Source organism: Egretta garzetta, unplaced genomic scaffold, assembly GCF_000687185.1.
Source record: "Egretta garzetta isolate BGI_Z169 unplaced genomic scaffold, ASM68718v1 scaffold322, whole genome shotgun sequence".
Lineage (NCBI taxonomy): Eukaryota > Metazoa > Chordata > Aves > Pelecaniformes > Ardeidae > Egretta > Egretta garzetta.
The window spans coordinates 1,208,186-1,217,960 of record NW_009259044.1 but is presented as its reverse complement, the minus strand read 5'-3'; positions in this window follow the sequence as shown (position 1 = coordinate 1,217,960).

Sequence of the window (9,775 nt, the reverse complement as noted above, 5' to 3'; positions counted from 1 at the left end):
GAAAAATTTGTTCTGTGTACTTTCTTTAGTTCTATTTAAGATCAGGATTTTAATAAACTGTTGGAAAGTTAGTTTATTCTAGGGAAGTGGAAATGTGCATTAGCGTAACATTTAAGGATGGGCACAGTTCCTTTGCATGAATACTTACAGGCTGCAAAAACAAAGATATCTCACATAAAAAGGGTTTCAGTTTTAAAAATGTTTGGGTAAGCAGCCCGTTTTTCATTTAGTTCTCATTAACCTGAGACATTTTGACACAATGATAACTTTTGGTTACTACTACCTTCAGGCAACAAACTGTAGTTAGGTGGACAACCACATCCTGCAGGCCTAATGGTTGCATTTTCAGAATCGGGGCCGTGGGTACAGGCATTACTAGTAAGAGCAGAAATCTGGTGTACTAACTTGCCCTGTATGATCACTTTCTGCATAAGTATTATAACCTGTGGCTGAAAGGGCTGGTGATATAACCTTGGTCAGCATGCACTTATGAAGCTTAACTCATATAAGTTGTGCTTTTCATTAAACACAAATAAGAACATTACTGCTAAGTTTGGATTAAACAAAATGCTTTTAAAATATAGTTAGTCATTTGGGGGGTAAAACCTATGTATTTATAGGCTGATATAGATCAGAAGTGGGGCACTGTTTTCCAAATGTGTAAACCACTGGTCTAGAAAGCAAATATAGCATAGAATATAAAGAAAGATGTGTGAGAGACCTAGAACTCTGTATTGACTGATGTTTGTGAACAGCAGGTGTTTAAAAAGATGGTAAGAATGTTGAAACTGGGTTTGTTGATGTCAGCTGTGTGAAACTTTGCGGGCAGCTTGTGTTTTGGTAATTTGCAATGAAACTGCGTTTTTGTGGTGGCATAAGCTTTGTGATTTTACACTTTTTCACTCTTGAGTATTAAAGAATCAAAATCAATGCATATGTTTCTCTTTCTTCCTGTCTGATGTTTTTAAGGCTGCATTGTCAAAGAAAAAGAACTTCATGTCTATAAGTATCTTGCTCTAAGGCATCTCAGACTGAGTTAATTTCAGTTCAAAGAATGAACATAATTTTTTGTTCCAGCAAAAGCATACCTCTTTCATGTTGATAATGGAAATGATGGCAAAACATAGCCTATTCTTTATTGCAACTACACACTCAATGGGTGGACAAGTAGTGGTCCTTGAGTTCAACAGCAGGTAGTGGGAGAGGCAGAGTATAAAACAACACAGAAGGTGGAACTCCTGGACTTGCCAGCATCATAGTCTTCCTCAGATCCTGGGATTTGACCAAGGTAAGTTTTAAGTTTTACCATTTTCTAGCAAAGAAAACCTTTTTATGCACGTTTAGACCTTTAATGGAAAAGGATACATATATTTTTTTAAATGGCACCCCTTTCTCTGCTGTGAAGTTTATCTTTCTCTTTAAGCACTTGCTTTATTTGTAATGAAGAAAATAACATGTCTTTAACCCAATTTTCTCTTGATTAAAGAAATGTTCAGCTACACACCCTTTTTCAGGTGAGAAAGTTAAGAGATGCTGAACCCTAATACTAGGTAGAATTTGTTTCAGGTTTTATAGGCCTGATAGGAAAAGCAATATACTCGAACCAAAACGCCTCTGACAGGCTAAAATTTCTACTTCCCTTTTACTTCTGTGATTTGTTCTACAGTAAAAAAAATTACCTTGAATAGCCTAGAAAACTAAAATCTAGATGTATACAAGAAGTTAGTAAGTTGATTTGTAACACACGAGCAGATATGGCTGCCAGAATTTTATCTTTATTTTACTTTTGTACTGAATTTCAGTGAGTTTTCCTTTCTTACTAAAGGAAATAAGACAGTGACTAATATTTTGAAAAGACAAAGAATGTAAGAAATATGCTCACCTGTATTAATTTTATTCCTGTACTCATCTATGTAATCAATCTATCTTAAAATATTTTTTTTTTTAGTATTTCATGCAAAGAAGGGACACACAATAGGAGAAATGGAACAAATTGATTCATCATTATTAAGAATGAGAAGCCTGTCATACTGGCCTTGTTTCCTGATAGTAATGTTGTGCTTTGGCATGATAGTCAGAAGGAGACTCATGGGTTGGTGTTTCAGTGTGTTGGTCTATCTTACTTGACCTTTGTCTCGTCAGCCTTTTCGTGGTCCTGAAAAACAGGCAGGGAAATAGAGGTTATAGTTTATTAGCAGGTCAACATCATTTGCCGTTTTAATTTTGTGTTGCGGAGAGTGTATGCCTACAAGATGCACAGCTATTTCATACAACTCTATAAAAAGGCAAATTCTGTTCATAATTGGAAACTGCTGCTTTCGGTTGGTTGGTTTTTCTCATAATTTTAGCTTTGCTTTCACTTAATGTCATTGCATCATCCTGTGAAAACAATGAGATGCTGTGTGACCACCTCTGTCACTATTTGCTATTATCACTTAAGCAGAGGAGTTAACCAAGAGAATTACCGATTTTCTGAGTTAGGAATAAAATCAAAGGTGAACATATTATCATTTTATTTTTCACTTGCTGCTTTTGATTAATCAAGAGGGGTGATGGTGGCACATAATCAAATCTCTTCAGGCAATGGCTGTTAAATCAGTGACGCATCTGACATTTAGCGGAGGAGAAAGTCTGAAGAGCTGAACTGGTGCCCTGGGAACTTTCCAACAGTTTGACTCATTTGGCTTTTCCACCAGGCATTTGTGTGACTCTTGTGCCTAAATACCTCTGGGAAGAGCAAAGGGACATAGACCCTAACAAGATGCAAAAAAGATGCTTAGCCAGGAAGAGATCAAATGAAAAAAATCACTCTGAAAATGTCAGCAGTTTCTTGAATTGCTATCAATCCTTTTTTGTTTGGTTGGGTTTTTTTGTGGGTGCTAAATGAGATTTGTAAGTGAAGGTAGTACAACGTGTAATTCAACAATACACATTTCTTAGGCTCTTACTGGAGTAAACTGATAAAGAAAAGACTCAAATACATCAATTTTCCACTTGTATTATACAGACGTATTAAAAAATACCGTGAGTAAAGCAGTTAGCCCTGTGACAGTCAAACTAAATAAGGATACTGTTAATTCCATTAAACTTCTCAGATTTCATAAAAACATTGCCTCTGGAGCTGTGTGTTGAGGCAAGAGTGTGATTAAGATAACTTTGTATTTGCTATCAGATTACTGGGAAGTAAAGTGTATTTATTGTAGATGGCTTTGACTATAGAGTGGTGATCATTTATATAAACGCTGGTTGTTACTTAGCTATCATTGATAGTGCGGACCAGGTTCTGTTCAGCAAGGGGGTTTGGCGAGAGCTTGGCCAAAGGCTTATATATTTCATTCCAGGCAAAAGAAATTGCTCTTACAGCAAAGCCTTAGAAATTTGCATTAGGATTTTTTTAAAGAAATTACTCTTAAAATCCTTAGATTACCACCAAAGCCAGGAAAGAACATCCTGAAAATGAGTAAGTTACTGAAACTGAGTAAGTTACAGTATTACTCACTACCATGTTTTTGGTTTTTTCCTTTGAACCTATAAGCTCATGTTTATATTTTCCCTCATTTATCATGGCAATTTTATGCAAGCCAAAGAATCTGTAGAGGGAATGAATAATCTGGGGTCACAATATTAGTCCTTAGGGAGTTGGGAGGTTAAAAAGAGTTTTGAGGCTCAATGTTTTAAGATTATTTACTAAATCTGAAAGTAGAGACTGTAGAAAAAAAATATGCCTTTCCAGATCAACTCCTGTGGTTAGAAAAGAAAACAAATGTTTTCAGGTATGTGGTTCTTTCCTGTTCTTGGGAGACTGATAAGGTTATTTATTCTCACATATGCAATACTTTCCTGTTGAATGCAGCACATGCTGCTGCTGTTCCATAGACAAAGACAATGTGGTGCTATTTATGCAGAGCCTGCTTCATCCAAATTTTAAGCAAATGGTAAAAGAAATTGATTTTTAATAACTAGTTTTATGGTTGGTTTTAAATGCAATACTTAACCTTTAATTTTGCTGTTATCAGTTAGATACAAACTTCAGAGTTTTCAGAGATCCATCTTTCAAATGCCAGTGGTACTTTGTATAAAGGTAGATCTTGTTCCTGTAGTGGGAGGAAATCCGAATGCTTTCAGCCCACTAGCTCTAAATGTCAGGATTTAATTTCAACGCTCAGTACATTTAAAATAAACTATTTGCAAGCACCTCTACAAACTTTGAGTGGCAGTAACAGAGATGGACATTAATATGTGATAACTGGCACTACATCTGATAATTCAGTTTGTTTTTCATGGTATAACATACATTTAAGGATCCTGCTGTGGTTTGGAGAGGGAGAGAGAAAGTAGGAAGAGAAAAAGGAGGGTCTGGAAACTGGTACTGTAAAAATATGCTACAGAACACCAGAGAATATGCATATCCCACTCCCTGTGAATCCTTCTCTAATAAAATAGTCTGAATCCCAGATTAGGTGAGCAAATTGAAAAGCTGTAACTCTTTCAGTTTGGTATTTTAAGCTACTCCCCTAATTCAGCAGTAGGAAGCGGTATACTAAACACAGGCCAGGTACTTCACAGTTGACATGGAGTAATAGAATAGAATAATCTGCAGTGGTAGACTGTACTCAACAAAAGTTCAGATAATTGTAAAGTAATGCATAGACACGGGTCTTTGCTAAACATCAGTGTTTCTTTGAAGGGTGGGACGAGTCAAAGTTGAGAATTCCTATAACCTAAGTACTAGCAATGTTATAAAGATGCTTTTCTGGTAGGTAGGTTGTACTTTTGCAGAATTTATTTATTCCATAAGATCCTATCTCATTGCATGGTAAATGATTGGTTGGATAGCTGGTAATCTATCCTTCCTTTGTCTGAGAGAGTAATTATATATAACATGCAGCATTAGTGGGTATTTTTTGTGTGTTATGGGTATAAAATCCATTTTCTGAAGCCTCAGTAGAAATCCTTCTAACTTTATATAGATTATTAGAAAATTTTCATTACTGAATGGGAAAAAGAAAAACTTGGGGGGGGGGGGGGGGGGAAGAAGGCTTTGACACATTTTTGTATCTCCAAATTAAGCCCTGTGGAACCATGACAATTTTTCAGAGCAAACAGGTTCTTTGAGCTGAGCATTGATTAAAGCTGCTTGCTGCTACAGCACCACAGTCTCAACTTCCAATTTGCTTTTTATACTGAAGAGCCAGGCCATTTGGCACACTCGAACCTACATCTGGAAAAACTTCTATTGAAATGGTTTCCAAACAGCTATGCTGGAAACTACCCCTGCAGCTGCTGTTATAATGCAGAATGGATGGCTAAAATAGTCCATAAAACCAGCCTATGCGAAGAGACTGTCTCGCTTTTCGAATCCTGAATCAGGCAACTTTTGTGGCTTGGATTCAGCTTTGCAAGTTTTGTCTCTTTGCGAGATGTTGCAACTCGGCATCAGATGAGTTATTACAAAGGAACAGTTTGCACAATTCTCATTGAAAAATCTTTCTCTAAAAATTGGTTAAGTTTAATACCTTTCTTCCACTTAGACCAGTAACAGCACGTTGCTGTGTAGAATAGTAGAATTTTCCCGCAGAAGGACAAGATCAGCTTCTGAGCATGTAGTGTGGAAAAAATTAATATATTGTGTTCTGTATTCTTTTTTAAAAATGAAGTGAGCCATAATATCTCTTAGACTGCTATAGATGCTTTTGGAATGAAGTAAAATACTGTACTTTCATAAAAACAAACAAGCTTTTTTCTAGGAAATGTTTGTAACAAGCGATTGTTACTTTGAATACTGAACTTAAAGAGGGGAAGACTAGCAGGCTAATTTGTTGCTTCCTTTTAAAGAAAAAAAAACGTAAATCATTATATTAATTCCTTAAAGGGAAATGTAACAGTCCAATTTTTCCTTGGTAACTAACTGTACATCTTATTTTGCACCATGGTTCAATTAAGAGTAAATAACATAGCAATGGGTTAAACTGGTGTTATAAAATCTAAATTGGAGATGCGCTGTTTCTTTTATGTGACACCAAATATGGTTTTACTTGCTTGTAGTTGAAAATAGATTAACTTTATTTTAAGCATGGGAATTCACTTTAACTGTACATTAACACTAGGGAAAAACAAAAAGATAAGTAAAACTTGTTCTGCTAGCATTCCTAAGTGGGTATAATTCTGTGTCAGAGCATAAGGTAAAACATAGTGTTCTGTAATAAATGTATTAGTTTTCCCTTTTCTGGAAACCTGCAAAGGGCATGCTCATTATTAAAATCACTCCACTGAGTTGCTAAATTAAAGTACATTTGTTTCATGTAAACCAGTTGCTGGCAGAAGAAAAAGCATGTTTCTTAGCAATTATTTGAATATGGTATGATTTGCAAAGAATGGCTGATGGTTGGGCCCTGGTCCCACATCATTAAAGTAAATAGTAAGCTGGACATTAACTTCATGCTAGAGATGATCAAACTCATAGCAATGTAACCTGGTGACTCCCTTTTAGGACTTGTTTTCAGAGGAATAAGATTTAAAAGATTATTTTTGGAAAGCAAGCAGTGGCAACGCCGCCTCTTTTGTCTTGAAGCAGAGCAAATATTTTGTGATATCATAAATAAAACACTTCCTGCTGGCAAGAGCAGAGGGGAGGAACCTCCCATTATCATTGCCTCTGAACCATCAGCCAAATTCCCAAGAGTGTAGGAGGGCTCTGGCAGATGGGCTCTGTCACTTGAGGAGATTATTGCCCCCAGTTAACTGCCAGCAATTAGCTAGTACTGTATCAGGAATAACAGAACGGGACGTGTGAAACTTCACCTTCTACAGCTCACAGACATGAGTGTCAGTACCAGCGTAAACTGAAACAGGTCATGGTTAAATTTGTATTTAAACCATATAGCTGCCTATGAGTTCTGGATCCAAGCAGATGAACAGCCTTCTATGCTGTTCCAGCAGGAACTGGTGTCTCTTTGTCCTGTACACTGATGTTCTAACTGATGCCTGCTTGTTGCCACAAAGCTGTGATTCACAGCAGGGGAAAGCAGGGAAGTCAGCAGAGTTCATGGTAAAGTCCAGTGTCCCGTACAGAGAAGAGTACCTGCCTCCCACCACAGCAGACTTTTCAGAAGTGCTGACAAGTAAGAAACAAGTTAGGTTAATATTAGATGGCAGAGTTGAAAAGCGTAACTTTTTCCATGAGTTATGGAGTGCAGATGCCAGCATCAGATTCTTCAGCAGAATCAGTCAGCAGCAACTACAAATATGGGATTTATCTTCACTGCTTGCTTTCACACTTCCCTAGTTCTGTGGACGATTTGGATGAGCCAAGTTCCTGTTACAGAGATGAAGAACCCTGGTTCATTACAAGGAGTCAGCCAGAATAAGATCTGCCAGGGTATAAATTGCCTATCTGAAAAGCATCTTTATAATGTTGCCAACTGTTGAGCTAATGGTTGTACCTGTTTAGGTTTCATGTATGCTGTATTTGTGTGCCCTCTTGCCCATTCTGTCATTTCTAGGCGCCCCTCTGTCTTGGTTACTTCTGGGCTAAGATCCCTGTGTGCAGCCATTCTAATTCCTGGCCCTTCTTTCAGCAGCACAGTTGCTTTTTGTGAAAGAAACAGTGACCAAAACATTTAAAAGCTGGTGGTCCGAGAAGAGAGGAAAAAAATCAACTCTTACATGAGCTAATTAACTTCAATTTTTGTTATGAATGAAGATGAAAATAAATCCTACTTATTACAAAACCCAATTCTCTGTAGGTGGCCTAATCTTAAAATGCTCTTAATTAAGACAGGACACGAGTACCTAAACCATATGTGCAAGATAACATCAGGCATTACCACCTGAATTTCTTTATTTAGAGGAGCCATTAAAAAAAGTAACAACCCAAAGTTTACGTTCTGGGATTTAACCGAGGTAGGTAATAGTTTCCTGTGTTTCTGCCAACTTGCTTTTGCAAACTGCCTCATCCAAAGCCTTCTGAATAGTGTGGAGAGCTTGCCATTGTCTTCCATGAGTTTTAGGTTTGTACTGTAATTATTATCCCTAAATGTAATCCAAATGTATTTGTCAGAGTTCTTGTCTGTAAAGCCTGTTGATTCCCTGTATTAATATTTGCAAAATACAGAATGTGGAAAAATACAACTGAGGTCTCCCAGTAACAAGAAAAGAAGCAAATTGTGGCTCACAAAGCAAATGTGTAATTGTGAAAGGTTTCCTCTGTGGAAGGGCTCTCCTAGCACATTGAAAATCTGCACAATATATTCAAGAGCCTCCTCTTGTTCACAGCAATAGCACAGTAAGCCTGAAGTAACCCATTGCCTTCTACTTTCATCAGCACATGAGACTAACAGCACTAATATATGAGCAAACTAGCATCGAGGCACCGCAAATCAAATTCTTAGCAATCATAACCTGATGTCAGTACTAGCTATATGATTTAAGTAGTTTGGTGGGAGGAAGGAGACCAAATTATTACCTATGTCTCTCTTTTTCTTTGTCTTGTCTTCCTTTATTGCTATTGATGGTAAGCTGAGTAGAAAATGATAGTATTCTATGGAAAGACTGGCAAAAAACCCCTGTGTAGATACTCACTGCTACTGGTGAATTATGTTAACGGCATGCCCGCCTTTGCATGTTGTAATGATCTTTGCAGGTTTTGTTTTGAGGCTGTAAGAAGCAGACAGGAACAATCCTCAGTTTTAAAGCATTATTCTCCATATTACCTTCAGCTTCCTTGAAAGATTTCTGAAAGTATCTTCCAGCCACCTAAAGGAAAGCTAAATGCAATTTCTCAAATTCTATAAAAAGGCATCCATTAGTAATTATCTAAGATATCACAAAACACATCTTTAATGCTAAAAGTTTTTTTCCAAATACGTTTTTCAAAAAATTTAGTAAAAAAAAAATGCAATTCCAATAATCTAGTTTCTAATTTTACTTTCAATTGTTTGAATTTTGTTTGAATTTTAATTGAATTGTAAATGTATACTTCAATTGTTAATTCAAATGTTGTTTACAACCAGCTTTGCTATGAATCTGACTGAAACATATCGTAGCTCTTTATAACAGTGAAAAATAAAGCAATTTGCAGTTCTTCAGTATAAATGGTAAAAATTACCTATTTCAGTGGAAAAAGAAAGTCCACAGGTTTAGTTTTTAATAATATATAAATAAACAGTAAGAAGAACAAGGTAAGGATTATTTATTTAAGAATTTCTGAATATTGATGATTTCATTAGTTCAAGGTAATAATGCAAGTTTTTATCTTTCCTCTTAAAAATGAGCTCAGTATGAAAACAGTTATTCACTTCTTTCTGTTAAGTGAAAGAATCAGAGAAATTTTCCATATAAATTCTTCAGATTTTCACTCAACAATTGTCCCATTAAAGAACATGCTTCAGGATTTTTCCTTTCTGCTGTGCTGTCCCTGTGCCCTCAAAATTGTGGGTATACTATGTTTTCTCTGGTATGTTAAATGCTTTGTTTACTTTTCAGCACACTTTAGACAAGCTTTTCACTTGCTTCCAGAGAAGGCTTAGGGCAGCAGAGAGGTAATGGCTGATCTTGTAAGCTTTGGAAGAGGTATGTGTAACTTGTGCACTTCATTTTCTGAATTACAAACAAAACTAAATTATTTGTGCATGTACACGTTATTTGTGCTGATATCTGATATTTTTCTAACTGAAAATAAGAGGCTAAGAAACATTTAACTTGGTCCTGTTCAAAAGCAAATAATTGAATTGTTACTGCTTTCTGTGTTCCTGTTACTGAGTAGCATTAAATTCTC